General features: G+C 35.2%; 1 protein-coding gene across 1 annotated transcript in view; it reads left to right on the plus strand.

Annotated features, from left to right (window-relative positions):
* The first annotated feature begins 3,430 nt into the window (after positions 1-3,430).
* Positions 3,431-22,751, plus strand: part of LOC106131870 (mucin-2) — a 35,044-nt gene continuing 15,723 nt past the window's right edge. Inside the window, exon 1 of the mRNA XM_060954807.1 lies at positions 3,431-3,743. The gene's annotated coding sequence lies outside the window, so the exon portion shown is untranslated. The remainder of the gene's footprint in view (positions 3,744-22,751) is intronic.

The raw sequence follows: 22,751 nt of genomic DNA on the forward strand, positions 1-22,751 counted from the left end.
GTGAGAGCACCGCAGCTACGTGACATGTGTTTTATTTTGTTCGAGTTCTATTAATCAATGTTTCATGATTAAGCATCTAATCACAAATGTACCGAAAAATAACCTGTATGCTTTAAAGAGATAAGCTGAAGCACACTTGCACAACGGTTAACTATCAATCATATTTCTGCAACAGTTAATTCTTCAAAAAAATGTGTGTCACATTGCGGATGCCAAGAAAATACCCTAATAATAAATTAGCATAGTAATGTTTTAGAGCCGTTATGATAGGATTGAGTTCATCTTAATTAGTATAAAAAAGCGGCGCTAGCCAATGTCACTGGCCTTAGGCGACTACACATGAAAATATATAATTAAAATAACACCAATTAAATCCTATACTTTACGTTTTTTTACTTAAAGTGCTGTAAATAATATTTTTATACTTTAAGGTCAAATCAGAAACTTAAAAAATATCTTTTCATAGCTTACAAATTACATTATTCGATTTGTATGTTTTTTTTAAATTCTCTACTATATTCAATCGTAATCACCTTCACTTCTTGCCTTCAAAGCAATCTCTTAAGAGAGAATAGGATGACGTAGCTAATCTCATCATTAGTAGGTATCCACTTTTCTGCGACATGTCGCAGTAGCCAAAACTATATTTTATGTATGATATGATAAAATTATTAGAAAGCGCCAGCAGCATCAAGAATAAAAAACAGATGTTCACAAACAAGTCTTCCTTCAAATATTTTACTTTATCAAAGATTTTCTAATAAAATATATCGTGAAATCTTTTTCTTTATTTCCTTTTTCTTCTTTATTTTGTAATGCAATAATTATGAAAGTCACGGATATAAAGAGACCTTCAATAGGAACAAAGGGTACTTTTGTATCAATGGGAGGTCGAACAAAACTCGAGTATTTGTGTTTTTAAGTCTTATAAAGAAATAAATATTATTTACATCTAATTATAAATCAATGATCAATTGCAAATAAGATTTCGGTGTCTCAGATAAGATCAACGTCATAACAACTGCTTGAAATGTCACTCACCCCGTATTTGGTATAAGGCAAATTTTTAAACTGTGAAGTGAATTAATAATACGAATTATATATAGCCTTATATACAATTCGTATTATTAATTCACTTCATAGTTTATGACTTAGATTTTTTTTATTAATAAGAAATCTTCTAAATTGTATGCTCTTGAGAGAGCAGCTAGTTGTAGCCGGGCATTTTGTTGAATACTTACTTTAGGCATCATTGAAGCCCTCAAGGATGAATAATTTTCCCCGTTTTTTCACATTTTCAGATGTATAGCCTAAAGCCTTCCTCGATAAATGGTCTATTCAACTCAAAAAGAATATTTCAATTCGAACTAGTAGTGCCTGAGATTAGCGCGTTCAAACAAACAGACAAGCAAATAAACAAACTCTTCAGCTTTATAATATTAGTATAGATAAGAAGGTAATAATTAAGAAATTAAGGCTCAGTATTATTATTAATTAAGAACGTCGTTTTAAGATACCCTGTTTCTACTGTTTGATACCCTGTTTTGAAAATCACACTCAAAGTAACGTCTTAAAAAATCTGTGTTATTGTTTTAAAGCTAACGCGTTAATGGAAACATGGTATAGACAACCAACAACTCAATGTGTAAGTGCAACCATGATCCCAGCTGACGTCAGACAGACGAGTTAACTGAGATATTCCAGGAAAATTATAAAAGTAAAAAGACAAATTAAATTAAATTTAAAAAGAATGCTACTTGTTTATTTTTTTAATCAATCACGTTTAATCAAACAGAAACGTTAGTAATTAAGTTGTGTTATTGATCTCCATATTTACGAGCTTTTTATCGCAAATTTTGCTTATTAGAGTAGTTTTGTCTTTTAATTGCAAGGTTCCTAATCCAAATGGACCTTTTTTAACAGTTATCTATCGTAAATAATACACCGTTTCCATAAACCAGTTATGTAAATTACCTTATTTTTTATGCGGGTTACTCAGAAATTCGTATCTAATTGAGCATTATTTACAGTGTCCTTCCGGAAAATCTTAATGGTAACTTAATAGAATGAAATGCCTTGAGAAATGTAACGGTGTTTCCTAAACTACATTTGTTTTAATGCTGTATATGTTATTTTTTATTAGATCTGAAATAAATATACACGTGTAACAACATACATATGTTACGCTTTACGCGTGGGCATATTATATACATAAATGTTCAATTTATTTCATTTCGTTTTCAATTTAAATATATAATGCATGATAAGGTCTATTTATGCAGAACATGCTACCAAATTATTAGGATTGGTTTAGTAGGTGATTTATGCTTTTTATATGCACTTTTCGAATTTATATGATGTGAAGACGTTATCGAACTTACACAGTCCAGTACTTAAACATTATATAATAAAATAATAATTATTTCTTTCTAGAAATACATTTTTTTCAATAAGATACTTATCTGACACAATGCATTTGTATGGATTAATACCAGGCGCAATAAATATCAACGTTAATATTACGCATCTAATGGATACAGCTGTAATTCCGTCGCATATAACTCCACCTAAGCAGTGTAAAATAGATTTGAAATTGTAGCGGTATCTATCAAAGAGTTGCGTCCTACGAGTATACTCCCCGGGCGAGTGGCGTCATATCTGCCATGCGGCATCGGCGTGCAGCGCGCGGCATGCGATGCGGCGGCGATCCGGCTGCGATCCGGCTGCGATCGCTGCAAGACCCTGCCTCGACGCACCAATTCCTAGTGTATATTGACCCCGCACAACTAAAACGAAGATTCGTCATCGTTATTCTTTGAAACCGAAGCAGGTCATGAAGCACTGCTATAAAAAAGATCTGCTGTCTCGTTAGTGACGTAAATATCGCTTGCAAGTCTTTATCAATATTTTCTATTACTTTATTTATTTAGGATGGATATAATCCTAAAATTGAAAATCAAAAAGCCTCACAGAATGTAACATAATACATTTCCATAACAAAAAATACATGTCCATTTTAGCCCCTGATCATTCATCATTTGAGTCGGGTGTTGTCTGTTTCAGCGTCTTTATATCCAATAACACTTTTACCGTAAGTGAAGGTATTCTCATGCATACAGCACATACATAATGCATGTAATCGATTATGTGTTTGCGATAATTGATGTGAACCTGTTGTGCTATAATTATAGGCAACATGATCAATTAGTAGGAAGACGATTGTTTGTGACAATGTTCGGGGCTGAGGATTTTGCTAATTGTCCTCGACAATTGGCCAACCAATAAAATCAAGTCGAAGGACATAGGCTGCATCACAATTTTTGCCTACGAGGATTCACAATGCGCCTTGGTAAAACATCAGCCCCCGCCACCGGGCTTCATATTTATACGCTAAAGCGGGCACTGCGAAGAGTTCAAACGTACGTCGGGCGTTCGGAACATTAGACGATCGAGAGAATCGCAACGCGTGGGTTGAAGAGGGCGAGTGCAGTGTGCAGTGCGTGCGGATCGTGTGTCGCTGAAAGCTCGCCGCGAAGCCTCCGCGAGTGGCGGGAGCGCGCGAGGACCCGCCTCGCGTCAGTGCCGGCCCGGCCGCGCCGCAAGCATCACGCTCCAACAATACCACCGACTGTTGATTAGCTTCTGCTCTCTCTCCTTAGTGACAATATACACTGTAAAGACTGCCTGAGCGATATCCTGCCGCTTTCCAACGGAACGCGTATTTATTTTCATTTCATCGAGAGGTAAGTGCAAAAAAAAAAATGCATTTTTCAATTTTGATATGTACGTAAATGTAGATATTTCGTTTTTAATGCAAAAAAAAAAGTTCGACATCTTCAGTAAATATTTCGATTTCGAACGCGTTTGAAAATGCCGACACGACCGGCGAGCTTTTCCTTGGCAAGCTTTTTCTACAGTTGCAGCTTTGCGCGGTATATAGAATAGAATCTTATAAATACTTATTCTTATTAAATTTCATAAAAAAAAATATGTCCTAAACATCGTATTGGTTCATGGCCCATTAAATAAATACTATAAAAAGTATCAAAAAATATACACATTAATGGCCGACACAGTATTCCCGAAAGAGTTGAACCTCGACTAGATTCCCTTTTGAAATTTTAACTCATACTTCAAAAATATATTAAATCCAAGTCCTAGATATTAAATTTTGCCCATGTCGATAAATGCCATAGCTAACGTTGCAAGTTAATTAAATAATAAACAATGTTGTTTTCAAATATTACTCAAGTTGATAAGAAACTATAGTAAATCATAGAAAATGGAGTAAATACAGTTTTAGGGAAATAATACCGAAATGAGTCCTTTATTTCTCAAGTTGATGGTGATGCCACCAATTTGCACTTGCATTTAATTTAAGCATTTTTTTTGTCCGCAGTATATTAAATTTAACTATTCATTATAATAAGCAACTTAATTAACATTCTGACAGTTATATGTAACATATGAAAATTCTGGTACGAGCCAGTTCATCTACTAATAAAACTGCTAGTGTAACAATATATTTTTTAATAAGTAAATTTTTTAATAACTGTTTTCATGTATAAAATAAATAAATTATTAAATACCTAACTCTTGACAAATTACTACTTGATTCATAAAGTAGGCAGCAGACACACAAAGAACAATGAACTTGACTCTAGTTAACGGTCGTATCATTATTCAAAATACGTGTATTTTCCATTGATTATTAAAAATTTTGTTAAATAATATCAATAATTGAATTGAATAAGAGATCATTTTGAGGAAAATAAAAATATTTTTTATTGAGTGACCTTTTTTAACAAGACATTTTATATATTTATTATATTAGTAAGCATAACTTTTGCTGTTAAGAACATAATGTTATTCTTCAATTAAATGTGATGATTCGATAAAACGCCCTCGATAAGAGCGAAACCACGGTAAAAGCTATTTTTATTTTTCTTATCGTATGTCTGCCTGCAGTAATTTTAACTCATAAATAAAATATGTTTGAGGATCAATAAATACTAATTTATCATTTCAATATTTAATTTATTGTGAAGAATTATTTGTTATATAATAATAATTTTTATTAATTTCGGCTAGTAATATAAGTACTTAACTTAAACTTACTTAAAAACTTAACACACAGTTTAAGTAACGATTCTAATTAATTGAAGAATTTTTGTAGGGTTAATCGAATAGAATCGCGTGAGCAGATTAGTAGCCGCGTGCGCCGGCCCCGAGCGGAACAGATCCGATATTTCACAGTCGCCACCACTAATCATTCGCGATTGTATTCACAAAGTCAATTGAAATTTTGGTTTTGTTGATCACTAAATCAATCAATTATGTTCAAAACTTGACTTTATTAAAATCCAAATCGGGTATAATGGAATCAAATTCATCATCACCTTGTGCATAAAGAAAACATTTTTCAATAAGGATTTTCTACACGTAAAATGAAATAACATTTGTAAAAAAAGGACATCTCACCCGTAAAATAAGTATGGTGTTTATATTAAATCTTAAATTAAATAATCTTAAAGACCCTTACAGAAAATTAACTGTAAAAAGCTCCATGATTAGTCAAAAACTTTTCCATTTTAATCATTTTTCTTTGTTTGGGCTGGTGTCTTCTACTCATACAGGTATAGGCGTTTATTATCATATATTGTTAATTAGTTTATCTAAATCTCATTGATTTAGTTCTTTATTGTAGAATAATGATTTATATTTTATTTTCATTTATTCATTGCGATAAGTAAAACTGTCTATTATTTTCCTGTTTACTAAGTTCCATCTTATATTCAAAATTATTGCGATGTTCATCTTCTTAATAAGTAGTACGTTCAAGGAAAATAGGGCATTCGGAATAAAACGCAAAAGGGATGGAAACTCTGCTGCCGACTATTTCCTTAAGTCGTCCGGATAATCGCACCCATTTTTTATGCCTCATACAGGGCTTTGCTTCCGTTATTTATTATGCAGCCCTTTCCGAACTCGGTACGCATCTGCAATTTGTGGGTATATAAATGTAATACGTAGATTTAAAATTTATAAACAAGATATATAAGTCTATTTTCCTCTCGTCTGTTATGGTTCGGACTTTGGTTAGCACGAAGTTTCGAATGCAGCGGAGTTCAAGTGCAGGGTGAAGGTTTTACTCAAAGATACTTTCTGCTTTATAGCAATGTAGTTAGCGTGGCACCCACTAGCTAAATTTTCGAATCATTTAGACTAGCGACTGTCTGTGCGATGAGTGAATTTGGTAGTGTAGTTAATAGATATTTATAGGTTTTGTTTATTTTGATATTTCTTTGCGGTATTGGTCTTGACCGTTTTGAAATTTGCCTTTTTTATTGCTTTTTACTCATTTATGTTGAGTTTTAAGTTGCGACAATAACTACCGGGCTCCTTTTCAGAGCGATGAAATTGAATCCACTAAAGCCAGTAAGTTGATTATTTTGTAAGTTAGCCTATAAAAATAGAAAATGATAACAAGTAAAAAACAACCTATATACTAAGACCCCAATCTTAATTTAGATACCAATTTCGATCAGCATGTACAACTCTCATCTCCAACGCAGCGAAGGGGAGTTTAAGTGGAGGGTGTACAATTTGCGCGTCACGTCACCGTCTTTCTCTCCAAAGGCCGTACAGACCCCGCCATACAATGACAGTGACCATTTTGTAATCAATTTCTGTAATTTTGTCACCACACCGCCGGATAGCGAAACACTGGCGAAGCGGGAGGTCAAGTACAAGTTGAAGGTTTTATGCCACGTCGCGTGTCCTGAAAATAAGAACAGTACAGAAGGTGTTTAATTTAAAGCAGTGCATTTATTCGAAAACAGAATGGTTGAACTTCCATCTTATATAATTTAATTTTGGGTATAACTTAGACTGTTGAAGTTACAAATTAAAATAACTGTTATAATAATAAAATAATTAGAAGTAACTGTTGACGTGTTAAAATAAAAAACTTTAACACAAAAAAAATATTATTAAGTCAGCGACAAAGTATAAACATACTTTTAAAAAATTGGTTGGCTATAAAAACTATAAGCGTCCCCCAAAGCGACATATTTCTTAAAAATTATTACATAATACATACTATAAGATACCTTAAGATTTTGTTTCTTTATTATTCAGTACTTTCTAAGTAATTAAAATTTGCGCCGTGGAGTTTTTTTTTTATTTTTAAATATATTTATAATTTTTTTTTTATTTATTGCCCTCAGATAGCACGGATATACATCCGACGTTGATTTCGTCGCTTCCCACTGATGCGTACTATATTGTATTGTTAATGGGAAGATAGCCCCTTTACTCCTAACAAGACGTGAAGTTTAATGCAAATAATTATAGAGGCATGAATTGTTGGTTTATGTTTGATTGAGTAATATGAATATGTCGAGAGTGTCTAGATTCACTTTCGTAACACATTTCTAAAATTTTCGTACTTAAGTATATTTCAAAAATAAAAAGATATGTATTTATTGGATACAAAAAGGAATGGAGTGGCGTGTATATCCACTTCAAAAAAATTTGAAAATAATTGATGAGTTTTAACCTATTTTAACTTTTATGTCATTGTTTCATAGCAATCTTCGAACTCTTGGTTATTCATAAAATATGCTCTTTAGTGGCTTTTACATAAGTAAAGTTTTCTTTTATTTTAATAAAGTGATTAATAATTCTAACTAAATGATTTTGTCTTTTAAATAGGACTGACTAAGTATTTTCTATATGGGCACACATCTGAAAATATATTTCAAAGATTTTATTAGATTTCTATCCTTAAACCAATCTTAAAATGAGCCATCATCATTGGTGACGGCATTTTCTAGCAAGGTCACTGGATTTCAGAAGTTTTTGTTATGTGTTCTTCACACTAGAGCACGGAAGCACGCCTAGTTGAATGGAGCAAAATGGCTGACTTACTGTCTTCCCTAGAGCGTTACTCAGCGACCCTGGTGTTTACTTATATGCTTAGTTTTTACACCTACTATACAAAAAGAAACAACAATACCAAATCTGTTAATGGGTTTTAACGCAAACACCCTGCAGTTTCCGTTTCATTAAAATAGCCGTTCTGAATTACACGCAGAGACTGAGTCAATGGAATAAAAACCGATCGGTTATTTGTGTCATTCATGCCTGCACATCTACAACTTGAAAGCGATATGGTTTTAAAATGAAGCATCTTAAAAGTTCGAAAGCTCTCCGCTGACTTCGCATTAATGAAACGCGATTCAATATGCGCGCGCGCAGTCTTGGCGTGACAAAATGCACACAGCGTAGTCGCTGTCGACAGCGAGGAGGGCCCGTCGTTGTCGCCGCCATCGCTTCCTGAGAAAATGGCAACTTATGGGGAACTGAATCTGGGCCTCGTGGGTGCCATTGACCTGTGCAACCTGCCATACTCAATGCACATGTGTTGCCATTCACATTTAATATTTACCCACATTCCTTCAGTTCATATGGGTTAATAGACTCTTAAGAATCGAAAGCCACAATGGGGTGAAAAGGCTAATGGTTTTTATGACGTCTGCGGTCAATCGAGACAATATATAATAGCGTATGCCAATCGTTTTGCTATTATTTATGATTATTATCAGAATAAGTACCTAATCGAGCATAATTCGAGCGTAGTTTAGAACGTCACTGAGAGGTAAATCGGAACTGCGGTGTCTACAGACTGCGACGCAAGTGCAGTGGGATCTGATAAGGCGAGTCTCGCTGTAGGAGCCAAAACCGTTATTACCGGACCACAAAAATGTCGCAAAAAAGCTCGTAAACCGTTTCTGTTTCACTTGCTATATCGTAATTTCGTGACTTGACTTTGATTTCATGGTATATTCAAGAGTTTTATCAACAATAGACAGTTTTCGCGCACTACAATTATGTAACTATCAAACCGTGCAATTCGTGATAACGTAATGAAATGACAGCATCGTGACAATCATCACAGATTCCAATTCCTATCTGCACACATTAACGGTGGTCATATTCATAGGAATGCGAAATTATAATGGCGTATTGAGATGAAAAGCTTTGCGGGACCTTCGTTCCGTGTTACTGTACTTTCCTAACGTAAAAAGCTATTGGTAGCGAATTTGTGCTATTTTGTAGTCACTGAAGTTACATGATTGCAGAACCCACGTTGTTAGGAAACAACGTATGTATGCAGTTCGTTCTGGTTCGTTACCGTGGAAGGATCGGTCCCGAAGGTTATAAACATAAGTCGCGCGCATGATATAGCTTCGCGACACGCGGGTTGCTGTTTGAATATCAATATCAGAATATTGCAGGCTACAATGCTGAGACGCCGGTCACAATGACCGATAAAGAGAAAACACTCGAATATGACCCTAAATGGTGTCTACTTAAAATTCACATTGTGGAAGCACGGAGAGTGCTAGGTGCTCGGAGCCACCAAATGGAATGTAGGTTATGATGTTACTTAGTCCGGCTTTTTGTCAGTCTTAGTTTTTTATTACAATAGTTATCTCCTTTCATGTCAATCAGTTTCGTATAAGGCGTGAAAGTACTGACGTCACTGTGCCAAATTCTCCTTGTTAACTTCGATGTTATTACTCTTGACTTTAAAACATTCGTGGAAAATAGTTGGCTACTTTGCTTTAATTCCGGCTCTGGCAATAGGACGCTCTTAAGTATATACTAAAAAAATAATTTAGATATTCGAAGTAAAAAATATTTATGGAACTAAATAATTTCTATTCTATTTAACTGTAAGTCTATTTAGGTCATAATAATTGTACGTAATAATACAAAGAAAAGTAACCTGGATTTAATCAACTCCAGGTTAATTTTATCTTTGGTTATGTTTATCCAAAAGAACTTTTGAATGCATCATTATATATTTAAATGAATAAATTACCATGAGAAACACCAACAGTGCCGATCTTAAAGGTCAACAAAAGCTACAAGAACTACCAAAGCTTTCAGAGCTTTTGTAGTTCTTGTTAGAATAGAACACAGCAAAACTAAATCTGACGCTTTCATATCTATTACAAATTATATTACAGGATTTTAACAACCATTACAATAAGAAACGAATATTTATTTTACTCAAGTTATAAAAGCATTAACGAGCAGTGAGCCCTCTTCGTCTTTGAATGAAGCCAACACGCTGTGACTGCAGGCCAGCCCTATGCGGTTTAAAGAGGCTGCTCGGAGCCTACGCTCATAGCACCCACACTCTAAATAACAAGACAAATAGTCATGTCCACTTAACCATTTACCGAGTAAAAATTCTCATGTTATGTTTGAATAGGTCTTTTACCAATTGGTATTTGAACCGATATATAACGTGAAGGTTTGTCTGTGGAACTCACCACACACTTTGTGTGACGGCCGACAGCCCGACAACGAATGTGAGGCGTGAGAGAATAAGGGTTCTATTCCAACTTATTGATGGTGTTAAAATATAGGTAATTATAAACTTCATGTAGACATTAACAGTTTGATGGTGTGGCCATTATATACAATACATAGCTTTAAAATGCTTTACACATTTTGCAACTGTGACATTGACCAACAGTAAACAACTTGAAGGAAAATCGTGAGACAGTGCCAAGCGATCGCATTCGAAATACAAATCGTCATTTCACATCACACTATCTCCTACTTAATAAACGAGAACCTTTACCTATTTTCGTGATCCACAAACAAATCTGTTTTATTAAACAGTTATTCAATGCCGATGGGTTTTGTAAAATATTTATCATATGTATATGTTTATTTATCACGAAAATAATTTTGTACTGTAAATCTTGTCGCGCTCACCTGCACAAACATTCGGTGAACGTTCTAAAATAGTTCACTGTTCGCGAAACAAGCATGAAACTGTTAATGACGCAATTATAACTTGTGTCTAACGTTTTTTATGCTGCTAAAAGGCTTTGGTAAGACTTCATAGTGTCCAGGTTGTTTTATCGTGCGGAACGTGCGATGTCATTGTCCTAAGAGACGGCAGGCTCATGCACCCGGAGTCGCTCGACCACGCGATTAGTACCACTGCCAGCTTGATATTAGCAAATTACCTGACTGGGCTGGTGGAAACTGTTCATAACTGCTACATAATGGTAGCTTGATTCATATTTAAAAATCTTACCTCTGAAATTAATCAATTAATTTCCTGTCATTAAATTAGTAAATATCTTCTTTGCCAATGCAATTTTAGCTGGCCGTGTCTTACTTTTTTTTATAAAGATAAGAACGGTGATGAAAACTTACAATAACATAAATAAATGTTCTATTTTTAACAAACGAAAGGAAGACTTTTCTCTTATTATGTAAGTAGATATACTTGTAACAAAATCTTATTATTCCAGTTGTCATTTTCCTTTGATATTAGTAGGGTCCCAATGGAAATCATATATCAACAGAGCCCTTGCATGAATTATTCACACATCAAGAGAGCCCTTAGAAAGTGAATGGGTCCCCGAAATCAATAAGCATTTCTCAAAAAAAGTCACCTTCCGCGCATGATATTCGTTTCTCGCGCTCAGTACTTACATAAAATGAACAGGTTTATTAAATTATTAGTAATAACTCTTTGTTTGACATGACTTTATAATGATCATTACGTTAATGGTATTAATCTGTGGTGGGTACTTCCTGATTTACTGCGCTTCCCTGAATTTGCTTTTAAACATTCGTGCGCCGTCTTCACCTTGAACGAACATAGGGATTTTTTGTCGTCTATTTTTTCTACACCAATAATGATAATTTTTGAAGTATTCATTCGATATCTTGTTGCTTGAGATAATCACGCTTCTGCTTATAAGGTCACGAAAAAAGTCTTGGTGATGGACCTTTGGCACATAAGCCTTACCGCATGACGCAATCTTTATTTGCGAACAGAAATTTTTAGCCCATATAAATATAGAATAGAGAATCGGTATTTTGCTTTCGTAATATAAACAATATTAGGGTAGCTATTATAAATATTTCCTATTAAATATTTGTTTTTGATCTGTTTCAGTCTACACACCATGAAAAATATAGACATGGTGCGAAATTTAGACAAACGAGATCAACGTTATTTAAATACTTTATCACAATAGACGGCATCATAATCAATTAAGCCATTTGGGCATTAACAAAATTTGTGCGAATTGGAATTTATTTTTTTACTCTAACGAACCCAGACTTAGAGTTTGACTGAAGATTAAATACATGTTCTCGACCGAGAAGTATAATAAATGTAATGTTGTTGACTTGTACATGCAGCTTTTCTTTTATGATAATAATTAAGTACCTAGTTTAATAATTACATTATTTAATAGTATATGTCTCGTAGTGACCTAATGGTAACTGAGATTGGGACCAGCAGCCGCCAGCCGAAGTCCGCGAAAGGTGGTCTGGACCGCGGTCACTGTACCAATTTTATATTCTCATTCTTTTGTTGCTAAGCCTTTTGTTCAAAGGTCGTCATGTACAAGTGAAAACATTTACAATGAAAGTAACGCACATTTAAAATGTATTAGAAAAACAATGTAAAATACGTATTAAGCGATCAGTTTATCATTTTGTATGAGAAATTGCAGAATAGCAATTATCTTGTTCCTAACAAATTCGTCACGTTTAAGTGCGTATACAGTTTTTGATGAAATCTTGAAAAGAATCAAAAATATTTGTCGCCGAAGGCAGTGGTGGTAAAGAAGTGACAATGAGTGCTGTTTTCGGTTCAGGCCACTGCATGCCTCGCAACCGGCCAGGACGCGGTCGCGAGAGGTGCGCCGGCCCAGCGCCATTGTACTCCGACTTACTAAATCAATATTTGCGCAGATGTCGGCGCAAGAGCATGCTATACTCGTAGCGACCTAAAATTCATACAGCTTATATGGCAATGTTAGCGGTAAATTTTCTCCACAGCTACTTGTAATCCTTCAAATGTGGGTCGGTACTGCACGCACAAGGTGACCTAACCCGTGTTGCTCTGAAGGGTAATTTATTCAAATTGACGATCAATCTCGAACAGTTGAATGGGTGTGATCAAATTGCATGTATTCATGTGTTAGTAGCCGCTGTAAATATGCTGCAAGCAGCTTTCATTCAGAGTAATTCATATTAATGCTGTGACTTCGGTGACTCACTTCGGAAATTAAATTACTATATACGATATCGTGGGAAACCGGACCAAGGAGAACTTCAAGTAACCAACTAACGAAGCTTTAATGCACTCTCTAGTTGTCTAAAATTAACAAGCAATCAAATTAATTTAATATAGTTATCATCTTACAAATTATTTCTATAACTACTATAAGCTGTATTCCATGTTATAAATATAACTAATAGCTCCACAAATTACACCCGACATTTATGGCTTTAAGAATAATAGACAGTTGATTATACGCAAGTTTACTGCTTTACTATATCCTGAATAATAACAAGGGGTAGATATCTACATGCGTAATTACAGCATCAGGACTTGTCGTTAAACCATCACACTTATAATTGCCCATCTCGATTGCGATTTACTAGTACACTATATAATTACAGCACAAATGCCTTAAGCTTAAGTGAGCATAACCTTCCCTCACAATCAGTTTTTCTATCGTTTTTTGTATTTGTGTGATTTTAGAGTGAAAACGTATAATTTTCTAAACGAAGACCATGATTCCCGTGTAATATGATAATGTGATGTATAAATATTTCATGTCTAGGGCGCTTTATCGTTTTTGCACTAGAACCAGTTATCCGCGATGTGGTCCCTGCGCCTGCGCCCCTGCTACACAAGACCTGTAGCTATTTCTGTATAGGACGCAGCGCCCATAAGATTCCATGAATAGTAACATATAAGTACCCTTACTTTATACCAACTGAACTGTAACTAAGTAATCAGAATGTAAAATTGGATTTTTTCCATGTGCTCTTCGGCTATAGAATTACAACCACTACTTTTCCATTACTGGCATAGTTTTACATACAAAAGCAAGAAGCTTTAATTGTTAAGTTGCTGTAAAAAATATTCTTCGCCTATTATTATTCTTCGCCCACTTGGTGTGTATGTTACGTACATACATATATAAATATATGACGTCTCTAAAGACTGAAGTAAATATAAAGTCTATATAAAGAATGTACCCCGTAAGAGATAACCATCACGGGGTAGACAGAGCGAATAAAATTATGCGTTTACAAAAAGACAAGAGTGTCTTGAACCACACGGAATTAAGCCACGGATTTTCAGGCTGATGTATCTCAAAAATAAGGTAAAGCCGTAAAACGGTTAACGGATGTTAAAATACTTTAACCCTACTACGTGCCTGTGCTTGCTCGTTTAAATTTAAGTTGGAAGTTTCATTCGTCTGTAAGTACTTGCCATTCATTCCTTACACAGAGATATAGCCGGTAATGACTGTCAGGCCGCGCGGCTATCGGCTAGACGCTCGTAAACACAGCTCGACACGAAGCTTTCGAACATGGCTGTGAATGCAACTCAATAGACATCACGTTGAAACCAGCACTCACTTCCCGGTCCATGATTCAGGTTTGGCCGATAATTTCGCGTAATTTTACCCAGCACAGACGTCAACATCAGACTAGATACATAATGCGATGTTAGACTCAAAGGTCGGCGATTTCGGTCTCAATTGTTACAGATGTATGAGGGGAGTATTATGACTGTCATGGGTCAGTGGTCGCCCTAATAGCTAGTGTCAGAGAGCGGTCAAGTCCCAAGGGCCGTCGAAACGCAGGGGCTGCTCCCGCAGGAGGGTGCGAAGAGATGCCATCTCTTATTTGAACCACAAGGTCTTGATACACGCCTGAAGTTGCACTTTCGCTCCATAATAATCTCATTACCTAAACAGCTATATATATATAGGCCATACTCGCTCAAGATAAATTGTACTTATTATTATAAAAGGATGCTTGACAAACCATCAATTTGCCACGTCTGTTAATACGAAAAGTAATAAGCGGCGGAAAATGTCTCCGGATAATACCGTTACACGTTTTTATTGAACGTCGTGAAAAACCACACGCTTTTTGTTCTGTATCTTATAATTGCAAGAAAAATGTATGGCAGAACGTGAGAGGTGTCAGTTAGCGACGACGGTCTGGAGCTTACCTGGCTGAATTGTAATATGTAGAGGCAGGCGGGCGAGGCGGGGGCAACGCTCATCGTGTGAGCGACGCGGCCGAGGACCAACAATCGCGAATTCAACGTTTGCCTAGTAACAACTACACACACACTTCTTCCTTACTTTCTCAGTGCACACAAATAGAGAATAGTGCATAAGAGCTTTGGTGGACTTTGTGATAGTGCTTCTAATGACTATTCTTGCAAATTCAACCTGTATGAAAATTTCAAAGAAGCGTTACATTTTTTACTACAACATTATAATTCGCATGGAATTGTTCAATTAAACGGCAATCTCGTTTAGATTTGAAAACACGAAATCGCATGGAAACAAGATAATTCGTAAGACTTCTTGTGTGGAATGTTAAAGCGAAGTGTAACGGTGACTTGTCGTCTGGGGCGGATTTACCTAAATTATTCGGACTACGTTGGCGATACGTGCTTGCGGCGTACTCCGATATCGTAGCATCGGCGCAGGCGCATCGCAACTCGTAGCTGCTTTACGTCTTATATGACAAACAGTTCCTCTAGGTCAGCCTGATTTACCTTCATTTATAAAAATAGGTCAGTGTTACATAAATTATAAAACGTACCTTTAATTTCGTAGTAATTTGCAAGTACATTGTTAGATATTTTGTAAGTTTCTTACTTAAATATAATTAAACTTTATATAAATAAATAAATATATACGGGACAATAAATATGATCTCTTAATTTAATTAACTTAGGTGAAAGCATCCGGATGATGATAATATCAGTCAGAAAGTCATAAACGTATTTTAACAATTTTTACCGTATCTTGATTGAAAAGAATCAAGGGGAAGGCTAACCTTTGAATAGGAAACTAGAATATAGACGTGATATGTGTAAAATTGAGAATTTATATCAAAGTTCATAATGTGATGTGTTACCTGAGATAGCTGTAGTATGCATTACAATGTCTTTGAAAAACCCAAGCACTGTTATGTGATGAAGCAGTCTTATGGCACAAAATTTGTACGGGTCAACGAACCGTAAGTTCCTCTTGAAGAAAACTAATATTTGCCGTCTTCGTACGGGTCCCTTGGGACGGCAGGGAATCGGCTTGTCGCATCGACTTACTTCCACATGACTGTAACATCTTGATTAGGTATCTTTCATCTCATTTTACGGAAAACCAAATTAATGGCATAGTTCTCGATGTAATGAATTCTCTACAGACGTATGTAGGTAGGTATGTTATCTTAATCGACAACGGGAGTATGCCTTATTAATCTATTGATTTTGATTAGTTTGATTGCTCTTCTACAAATAAGTCGCTATAGTTAATCATTCTGCTGGTAATAAATTTTTATCTAACTTTATCTATATGAAAGAAACTTTGTTTGTTTTTGAACCGATGGCAAATAAAAATCGCTTTGTATTACTTATTTGACAAGACACAACGTTCAGGTACTCACATTTAATTAAAGAGTATTATATCCACCAATTGTTAATACAATCTTATCAATGAGCACACCTTGACCAAATTTGACGTTCTGTTAAATTTTATTATTTTAGCAAATGAGAGTGTATAAATTACACAATTCATCTAAGTTAACTTAAGATTACCAAACTTTTGTTTCATCAAGTAGGTACATAATAATTTATTGTAAAATTGAAGCATTTAATGGACTTGCCAAAACAAAATCAACTTTTATCATCGACAAAGACATTGATTTTGATCTAAATTTAATTTCAGTCTAGCCAATCTACGGGCAGGAATTGGCACACAGATCGCGTTCAAAAGAGCTAGTGATACAACCAGATCGGAAGGGCGTATCTTTGGGCGTTCGGTGGTAGGTCGGTGGCCGGTCGCGGCGTGTCCGAGCCGACGTTGTGAAACACATAATTTCGGAACACTGCAACCGCAGCGAGCATTGACACCAACATCTTGAACATTGGACAACGGATCAAAGATCTGGAAGCTGTGCTTTTATCTCTAATACTTATAGCAAACTTTGCTTACCTTTTGTCATTGAATGAAAAAAATTACAACAGGTAGTACTTATCCTGTGACAAAATTACTTTCACCTGTTCCGAATGTAAGTATATAGAATTGCTCAATATTTACAAATTAAGAAACAGTACTTTCATAAAGTTGTATATTTTTGAATAAAAGAGGTTGGGTAGACTAGGCTAACTTGGTAAGATATAGCGGAGTAGATTTGAGATGCGATGACCGGCGGGTCACGCGGCAGGAGGGCATGGAGTCGCGATGCCGTGCGGCTACTTCGCGGATGCTACACGCGTACGATCACAACTTTTATGTAGTCATTCTGATAAGTATCGAGCGATCCGACTACGCAAAACCATCTTCTAAATCTTTCTGAGATCGATTTACACACACACGTAGTAATTTAAAAGCTCGCAGCGTTTCTTCGTATAGTAGTACGCGTAGTCATCCGATGAGCACTCGTTCGCACAATGCGCTCACGTACGTTTGTCGCGATTATCGTCCGTCGTAAATTACGAGTGATTAGCATAGAAGTCGTGAACATGGCGACGGCGAGTCGTTATTAGATTCGGCTACAAAGCGACACTGCATCGTTATTAGGCGATAATTGTCAGTAAAGTGTAGCGGTCGATTAACGGCAGAAGCGGTTCGCCGCGTACATACTAAGTACCTAGTAAGTAACACATGTCGCATACCATTTACGAATAGCAGAGAAGATTTTATTGACATAAATAGATTGACCACATTAAGTGTTAGAAGGTCACGAAGTAGAAAATATGACAGAGAATATTTTAATTTAATTGGAGACATTATTTATTATTATTTATTCTGCCACGCTTATCTTTTTTGTATATTCATAAGGAATTTGCAATTTTTTTACAAAACTCATTAAAAACGTAGGAATATCATACAAGTATTTATATTAAATATTTTCTTTTTAATAGTAAGTAAGTTACTATTATAACAAACCGCGTAGCACTTCGTAGCGTGGCGTAGCCTACCTCGCGAGCTCGCGCGTTGATGATGTCAAGCTCGTCACTGAGCAGACAATTAAACTCACACATTTGAGGTTTTCCGTCCGCATGCTTTTCAAATTTAGCTTGATTTGAATTGGAATAACTGTTACTTTTTACGCCACACCGCTGGAAGAAACGGTACCCCAAATTATGTCTTGGGAATTGGGCCCCATTGTGTGTTTGCAAGAATTAATGATCCCAGATCGGACAATCATAACAATTTAAAGTAGCGTATTACTTCAAGTGATACGCTATATCATTAACCGCAATTTTGAATGATCTAGCTCATGTTTATGTTTTTAAACGGTTTTATTTAGCTCACCCCGTTTGTTTTATTTATTCTTGGGTCAAATTTAGTAATTCAAATTTCACCCTCTTCCTGTCAACCGATTAATCTGAAATTTTGTATACACTTTGGATTTTGGTGACAATATAATTATGTTTATTCATTATCATTATAAATTCAAGATGGCCGCCGTTACAAAATGGCGGATAATTTAGGTTTCATTAATCCCATCAATATGGGTATCAAATGAAAGGGCTCAACAAGCAGAATACAATATACTATAAAAAATTGAAATCCAAGATGGCGGCCTCTACAAAATGGCGGATAACTTAGGTTTTATCAATCCCATCAACATGGGTATCAAATGAAAGGTCTCAACAAGTAGAATACAATTTACTATTCAAAATTAAAATCTGTTACTCCTGAAGGTTAAGTCTATCCCTGTGCCAAATTTCATTCAAATCGGTCCAGTAGTTTTTGAGTTTATTCGTTACAAAAACAAATAAAAATAGGTAAAAAAACTTTTTAAGTTAAACGGTTTTATGTTAAACATACATTGCAATGTTTAATATAAATGTACTAAAAACCAAAAAATAAAAAAATAAGTAAAAAAACTTTTTAAGTTAAACGGTTTTATGTTAAACATACATTGCAATGTTTAATATAAATGTACTAAAAACCAAAAAATAATAAAATAGATACAGTCGTGGGAATTATAAACATATGCATAGACTAGACTAAAATAAAACCGTGGGGCACGTCAATTGTCTACAATCGTTGATTAAAATGTTTGTTTTGTAATGTTACACTATAATTAGGCAGTTGTTCAACCGACAACGATGGACGTGTGATAAGTAGGGCTAGAATGTGGAAACAAGTTAGCAAGCTCGATTAAGCGAGTTTTAGGGTTTTATAATGTTGAGCGAGTAGTACTTTTATCATAAGTTTTGTCGATTAAAGACAAACTACGAGCAGTGAAACGATTCCTCGCTAGCCAGCAAAATAGTAAGTAATTTGCGCACCGTCTGCGGGCCAACTGCCTAACGACGAATTAAACGATTCTTCTATCGCACATTAAGTCTATAATTTGTAGACAATTGACGTGCCCCACGGTTTTATTTTAGTCTAGTCTATGCATATGTTTATAATTCCCACGACTGTATCTATTTTATTATTTTTTGGTTTTTAGTACATTTATATTAAACATTGCAATGTATGTTTAACATAAAACCGTTTAACTTAAAAAGTTTTTTTACTTATTTTTTATTTTTATTAAGAAATGCAGTATTGAAATATGCAATACAATATTAGAATAATAGTAATTTGAAATCATCATAATAGATGTAATTTTTGGCCTTTGAGAGTATTTGACTATTCCATAACTTTCTTGCCCATACCATAACATCGTTTAAAAAGTTCCACAACCTATTCCGTCAAACATTTTATGAAAATCTATAAACGAGTCCTATTATACCAACGACAAGGAGAAGGCTCTTTACGTCGCTAACACGTGGTACTTTAGTAGAGCAAATAAATAGATAGTGAATTCTCTCCGCACCCTCGCCCTCCCTTGGAGTGACTTGCGTGAGTGTCTAGACGGAGGGACCCCGGATAAAAGTATATACTTAACTATCTAAACTTACACGTTTACACCTCTTAATAAAGTACTGTCCGCAAACATACAAAAGTAGAAAAAAATGGGCATCTCTTGGATTAGCATGTAACATCTTCGTCGTCACTTACCAGGTGAGGTGCGATGGAAGACAAAGGCCTAATCCAATATTGAATTTAAAAAAAGGTAATTAAGTAGACTAGTAGTCTACGACTTTGCGAAATTATTATAAAATAGGCATGGAATTTATAAAGTTTTTAAAGCACATTTGTCTTGGTGTCTCCTTTGAACTTATATTTAAACTAATACCTACTTACATACAATAATGGCTGTTTGCTAGAGTAGACTGGCAGAAGCTACTACACCTTTCCACTGTCTACTCGCCTCAATTTTTCGTTTTCTCCAAATTATTTGTTTTTTCTTGACCATTCTTTTTCCTGTCTTGACCCACATAGTGAGCTCTCTTCGCATGTCTTAGTAGAAGTCTCTCTAGTCGGTAGAGTTAAGGTGGAGCGTCCTTCATTCATCCCTTTTCTATGCTAAATTTTAATTAATTATAAAGTGAGTTCAATTTCAAACTTTAAATATCATTAAATTTGTTGATGCAACAAAATCTTCACGTTTCGTTTGTTCTATTAAAAAAAGGCTTTTTTGAATAACTTTCTTACTCAAAAGGAAAAAAACAAAGGCGGAATATAACGTGTCCCTCCTGCTAGTTGTAGTGGCTGTGGGGAGGCTGTTGAAAATACGTGAAAGGTGCGGTACTTAATGAGCGGGTAGGTACTAACAGTTAATATAGGCAGTGTGGTGTATGCACGAGTGGGCAGGACCGTGCGAGTGCGGAACCGTTCCCACGGTTACTTGCGCGCTGCACGCTTGAAGAGAAACCTGGAGGTACAACAATTTGCTACCTATTGACTCTTTCCCAGTTATAGTTCATTTTTATTACGACGTTGGCTTTGCAAAATCCTTTATGCCCTTAAAGAGGATTCTCGATAATGTACTTTTTTGAATATTTATCTGGCCCAACTAATGAGTTATGTTAACTGTGATAATCTTGGTTAAAATTTTTTACACGGAATGTAATTATTTAACATGTATTAGGAAAAGATAATAGGTAAAATAAAATAACAATAGGGAGATCGTCGAAATAATTCATTTCATTTGTATAAGAATCTCCATCTCTTTCCCATGGATGTCGTAAAAGGCGACTAAGGGATAGGCTTACAAACTTGGGATTCTTCTTTGTCACTATTTGAATCTCAATTCTATCATTAAGCCAAATTACTGATCGTGGCCATTCAGTCTTTTCAAGATTGTTGGCTCTGTCTACCCCGCAAGGGATATAGACGTGACTATATGTATGTATGTATAAGAATAATAAGAGCTTGCATGAAGTTAGTTATGAATGTAGATGAAGCGAAAAAGTATACAGAGATTGTGGCAAGTGGAAAATATGGTCGTTGCCTACGTACATACATACCTACATAAAACTACGTCCCTCCGAAAAAAGGGACGTAGTTTAATGTACGTATAATTAAATATTTATTTAATATGCCTACGATAAGTAATTCGCATTGCAAAACAAAAGCAATTATTATAATTAGTTAAAATGCGTGACCAAATCACCACACATGAATATTGTACAAAGGTTTTAATATTCTAGCGGTTTCTAGAAATAACTTGAGCGACTGTGCTGAAAATCCTTTAAAAGTACCAACATTGTTTTGAATAGTAGCCGCGTGCAGCCACTGAATGGACAGTTAAAGTCCCTATTCACTCAAAGGTAAATAGGCACATTTTTGCGTTTCCGCGTTCCTTTGCATACATTGTAAATGTAGTAAATGTCACACATTAAACCTATACTTTACTGTACTCGAATAAAATTGTTAAAAACCATGCAAGGATGCGAGAGAAAATGCTAGGAAATTATTAAATTATACCAAGCGATCTTCTTTATGTAAGTAAATCATATTTTTAGAATACTACAATTCTAAGCGTTCGACCCATATAATTAACCCATCTATAATTCTATAAGAAAGCATCCATCAATTTGGCTATGTGCCAAGTGCAAGTACCGTATCACATGTGACAAAATTGTGATATAGCAAATGTTTATGATAGGCACATCCGGGATTCATAGAATTACAGGAATGCGCGAGTGTGCACTCCATCGGATGCTTCAACGAGGGTGCACACATTGTGGCGCCCTTTCTCGCCACTCAGGCACGCGTTCTTTCTTACAATGCATCATGATCTAGTTAATTCATACAGAATTTCCTCCTGGAATATAAGTTTATACCTAATACAAGAAAAGCTCCTTAATTTTTTAAAATGGTATGAATATAATTTAACATGTCAATATCCATGATATGCCACAATAGCGTTAATTTTCTGTGTTAAATATAGTGAACATTATTTAAAGTGAAAGTGTCATATTTTTTTCATGGTAAACAAATTTTGACCATTATAATGTTTACTCAAAATTTTTGTGTTTGAGATAATTTATTTTTCTCTACCTAAGTAAACTAAATATATAACACTGAACTCAAAATGTACATCGTAACCATATTATGGGCGTCTGTAAATTGCATTACCATGTCTAATTAGATAATATGCAAACTTTTCATTAATGACCGGCCCGTGTGCAGCTGAGGTAATTAGGTAAGAAAGGTTTCTCAGAAGTGTGTCGTTGTTTGTGGGGGACATTTCGTATACAAAAGTAATTTGCGAACGCCTGACGGCGTGAACGATAG

This window comes from Amyelois transitella, chromosome 5, assembly GCF_032362555.1.
Source record: "Amyelois transitella isolate CPQ chromosome 5, ilAmyTran1.1, whole genome shotgun sequence".
Taxonomy (NCBI): Eukaryota; Metazoa; Arthropoda; class Insecta; order Lepidoptera; family Pyralidae; genus Amyelois; species Amyelois transitella.